Source organism: Penaeus japonicus, unplaced genomic scaffold (assembly GCF_977035675.1).
Source record: "Penaeus japonicus unplaced genomic scaffold, GWHDUDI00000001_assembly GWHDUDI00000040, whole genome shotgun sequence".
Lineage (NCBI taxonomy): Eukaryota > Metazoa > Arthropoda > Malacostraca > Decapoda > Penaeidae > Penaeus > Penaeus japonicus.
The window spans coordinates 18,408,548-18,413,547 of record NW_028234442.1 but is presented as its reverse complement, the minus strand read 5'-3'; the positions used below and the strand labels follow the sequence as shown (position 1 = coordinate 18,413,547).

Sequence of the window (5,000 nt, the reverse complement as noted above, 5' to 3'; positions counted from 1 at the left end):
AAAAATAAAAAAAACAAAGAAAAGAAAAAAGAATGACACAAAACACAACAAGAAAACCCCAGCAGAACCATTCAAAAAAAAAGAGAGTAAAAAAAAAGAAGAAGAAAAAAGAAAAAAAAAACCTGGGACTCAGCAGCGCGATCGTCACTTGGCTGAGCTTTGTTTTGCTTCTTGCTTCTCCTCCTTCACACTGGAATTACGAAATCCAAAATACCGTCCATTCTCTCGCCCAGTCGAAGCAGCGGCGGTGAAGCGAGTGCCGGGGCTTTCCTCTGTGCCTGGAGAGATGGTGAACCAGTGAGAAATACCGTGACAAGGACCACAGGAGACGAGAGAGAAAGGGGAAGGAGTGAGAGAAAGAGGGAGGAGAGAGAGAGAGAGATAGAGAGAGTGAGTGAGAGAGAGAGAAAAGAGGGAGGAGTGGGGAAAGAGAGAGAGAGAGAGAGAGATAGGAATAATTCTGATAATCTCCTCCTACCCTTACTCCTTTTCGCCGAGTGTGTGTGTGTGTCTGTGGAAGAAAGAGAGGGAGAGAGAGAGAGAGAGGAGGAGGAGGACGTCACTCCGGGAAGCACACAATGCCGAAGTGAAGGCAAGGAAGCAGCGTCTTGATTTCCCTCGATTTCCCCCTCAAGATGAAGGCGCTTCGGGGATAATCCCTCGGAGGAACCTCGACACAGAACCCGACGGAGGCCAAGGTGAGGAACCACGTCCTCTCGAAGGACTGAGGAGGAAGCCCTTTGGTTCTGGTTGTCCCCCTTCTCTTCAAGGGTTTTTTAGTCCTATTAGTTTTTGAGTTGCCCTTTTTTTCTTTTCTTATTTTAGGTCTGAGGATAAGCTTAGGAACCTCATCTTGGCAGAGGATTCTAAGGATCTTGCGAGGTTGCTAGGATTATTTATTCTTGTTCTGGTTGTAGGTTTTTTTGGGGAAATACTTTTGTTGTCGTGATTTTTTTTCTGAATATTGTTTTTGAGGAACGTCGTCTCTTGGCACGGCTCTCGAGGAGCTTGGGACACGAGGCCGTCGCATTTGCCTCGGCCTTATTCCTCGTAATTTATCTTTCGAATCACGTGGCCAAGGTGAGGAACCTGGTCGTCCTTCAGGGTTGTCGAGGGATAAGGTTTTCTCATTCAGCTTGTCCTCATTATCAAGTACTTTAGGCTTGACGGTGATTTATTAATTCGGTTCTTGGATTCTGAGGTAATGGTGAGGAACTTTGCCTTCTCTTGGACTTACGAGGATCTTTGCTTATAATATACTTGGTCTTATCCTTATTATTGATTTTTTAAAGAGTGTTTTTCTTTTTTTTTTCTTTATTTTTGGACTTTTGTTTTGGTGCTCGGGAAATGTGTGGGTTTGAATTATTTTATTATTTTTGTTTGTGATTTGTATTATTATCGCTATTGTATTATTATTTTTTTGTAGGATTTGGTGGAGTGAGATTGCTTTTTATTCCTATTTATTATTATTATTTTTTTACTTAATGTCAAATGGTTCTTCCAGTAAAATTACATGTTCGGACTTACACCGCATAAGGTAAACAGTACATGTGATTGATAGATTGATTAATTTTGATACCTTTTTCTTGTGTGACATTACTAATAGTTGTTATGTAATTAAATGTAGAGATAGATACAGTCTAGTTCTCCGCGGTATGTGCGCCTGTGGCACTTCGGCAAAGACTGACAAACGAACCAGTTAATTTCTGGCAAGATAAAGCTTGGACGGTTTCCTTTTTTCGTAATGTTGATTAAGGTTCATAAACCATCCACATGATGGTCATGATCTTGTTGAAGAAAGGTAGGGCATGTTTTGACGAATGGAAAAGCTCTCCAAATGGACTTTTTTTCTTTTTTGAATTATGTTAGCTGTGTTGTACTCAACATTAATCAATGTCAAATACAGTAGTACTGCTATGTCAAGTGACTGCCATGGCCTCCATAATAAGAGGTGAATGAGCTCTGTCTTGCCAGAAAATACGTGGTTGAGGTTTCTTGGTCTTTGCCAAAGTACCAGGAGGTCTACTGTCTGTGGTAGCATTTTAACATTTATTTATTTTACAAGTTCAATGAATATTTTGTGATCAGTGTCATACATTATAAATTCCTCAGAATTCGTTGATATGTCAATTTTGTGTTATGATCGTGTTTTACTGTGTGCGTGTATAATTGTAATTATATAAGTTTCGTTTCTTTATTGATTTAGGTGTGGTAGGTATATATTTCGTGATGATTTTCAAGTTTCATAGTTTTCGCATGTCAAAGATCATTGCACATTAATATTTTATTCAATAGTTACATATAGCTAATATTTTATACATTGTCTTACTCGGAAGCTTATTGATTGTTTGGAATGCAATAGATATGGAATTAATTAGTTTTAATCAATTGTTACAGACATTTTATTTCTTTTGTTAAGTTGCCAGGAAATTATTCCACCAAACTCATTTGTTGGAAAACATCAATTAGTATATTAGCTTTAGCATTTTTAATTTAGTCTAAATTTGTACTCTCTATTAACTGTAGGTAAAGGGATAGATACTGAGGAAGAAGGGAGTAGAGAATTACTGATAGGAATTATGATTTACTAGTTGTAAATTGAAAAGAATAGACTTGAATGATTAATAGAATATTTTGCCTGATTAGAGGCAAATAAACCAAGTAAACTTTTATGGTAGATTGAAGAAAAGAATGTTTTTGGAAAGTGTCCTTTCTTCTTTTGTTTTATAACTTCTATACATTTAGTTTTTGGCTTAACAAGATTTTGAGACAGACAGACAGACAGACAGAAATTGGAAAGATTGGAAATATATGTTATAAGTTATAATTACGTGAGGCATTATTCTTAAAGTCAAGAGACATATATAAAGCACAGTGAACAATAGGAAATAGTAAAAGGAAATGATAATCATGGTGAAATTGATCACAATTATACCTTCCATCATGGGCCACATCTTTAAATGTTTACCGTGGGCTGGGCATAGTAAGACGTCTGTTTTCTATTATATTGTAGACTTAGCAAATTAAAATATGATTCTATACATATATTAGCAAAGTGACAGTAATTATCATTTGGTTTGATAGATCATCATGACTCGAAGGAACAAATTGCTTGTAATTTCAACGAAAGCAAAAAAAAACAAACTACGAAAGTGATCCGACCCCTGTGAATATGCCGTTGTGTGAGGGTTAAGAGTGCAACGCAGGTAATATGTATGTGGTAAAAATGTTTTGGTAAAATTTGTATCAGACATATATGTAGAACAAGTTAATACAGTTCATGTAATAGATAGCTTGATGAATTCTAAAACGTTCTTGTGCCATGAGTATCTCTAATTGTGAACAATGGCTTTCTGTTAGGTATAGATTTATCAATCAATCACTATGGCTGTCACACCTTTGGCGTTCAAGCAAAGGCCAAGAAACCGCTGCCACATAAGCTCTGGCAGGATTAGAGCTTTGACTGGTTCTTTATTTAACACTAAATCACCAGGAATGTCAACAAATTCTACACATGATTGTCACAATCAAGCTGATTTATATTGACAAATTTCCTACTTGTTTCTTATTCCTGTGTTTATTTACTTGAAAATAAACTTTCATTTGTGTACAAAACTGTTCATGTACATCTGTCTGTCTGTCTGTCTATGTGTCCTCGTGTGTGTGTGTGCGCGTGTGTGTGTGTGCATCTGCGCGCGGGCGCGCGTGTGTGTGTGTGTGTCTATCTATATGCCCATGTAAGTGTGTATGTCTGTTGTATGTGTGTTAGTCTGTCTGTCTGTCCACGCATGTGTGTCTGTCTGTCCATTTGTGTGTATGTGTGTGTGGACATATGCATATTATTTAGATTTACATTATTGACAATATTGATTTTGATTCATGTTTTATTAGTTTATCTGTGGAGCTATTTTTCAGCGTATGCATCTTTTGATATTTTAGTGAAATATACGAGGACATTCTTAGTATTATTAAGATGTCCCATAATAGTGTTCAGTTAATAAAGATCAGAGACGTGATATTTGAAGCATAGTTAAAGTAAATACAATTTTTTTTATTTGATCATTATTGCTGAATCGTTTTATTATTAAGAAGCTTGTGATATGAATTGAATTAAGAGAAGTCGTGATGTTTTGCTTTCAAGGTATAACAAAGTGCCACATGTGAATCTGAATCATGGTTCAGGAATGTCATATTTTGAAACCAGCAAAACTTGTTTGAAAAATTTCTGTTCATACCAAGTATTTAAGTAAAAATCTTGTTTTCAACTAATTGTGACCCTTTTTTTTTTTTTTTTTTTTAATCTATCTACATATTCAAGGAGAAATGTATGTCAGTTTGTGGAGTGTAATACAAAGGAAGTGTTTGTTTGTGTTAGCATTTTTATTGAGAAAATGCAGGGTTAGGAAAGATGTGATAGAATTTGTTTTGATAGAAAAATAAAATGGTAATATCATCCAAATCCAGTATAAATATTGTAAATGTTCTCAGTTCTAAACATTGGCCTGAAAATGTGTATGTATGTATAGTATATATAAGAAATTCCACCATTGATTTTTGAAGATGCAAATATTGGTAGCTTGGTTTGAGGTGTTATTTATTTATTTATTTATTTATTTTAATATTATTATTATTATTATTTATTTATATATATTTTTTTACCATATTTTTCACAACCATCAGCAAGATGAAAGTGAAACATATCATTATATTTGACTTATGGGAGTAACATCCAACCTCTGCATGAATATTCTTTCTCGCTTCATACATATATTATCCCCTAAAGCTGAAGTGTCATTACATTTGTTAACCCATTGCCGACGGGGGATAGATTTACTTACCCAGGCGCCAGGATGGGTTTTATTTCTGAGCGAGGCAGCTTCAGCAACATACCTTGACTTTTCCCACTCCCTTTTAGTCACTCATTGTAGAGCTGGAGCCATTTTTTTATTTATATTTATTTTATTTATTTATTTATTTATTGTATTTTTTCTTTCTTTCTT

The 5,000-nt window shown here is 35.3% G+C and overlaps 1 protein-coding gene across 5 annotated transcripts in view; it reads left to right on the top strand.

The window, feature by feature from the left end:
* Positions 1-146: 146 nt before the first annotated feature.
* Med (Smad/Smad4 homolog Medea) overlaps positions 147-5,000 on the top strand; it is a 27,377-nt gene continuing 22,523 nt past the window's right edge. For 3 of the 5 annotated variants that reach the window (XM_086534102.1, XM_043017812.2, XM_086534100.1), the window contains exon 1: positions 228-698. The gene's annotated coding sequence lies outside the window, so the exon portion shown is untranslated. Of the gene's footprint in view, positions 699-3,084; positions 3,207-5,000 lie in introns of all 5 variants that reach the window. The other 2 variants (XM_086534101.1, XM_043017813.2) reach the window with 2 other exon arrangements.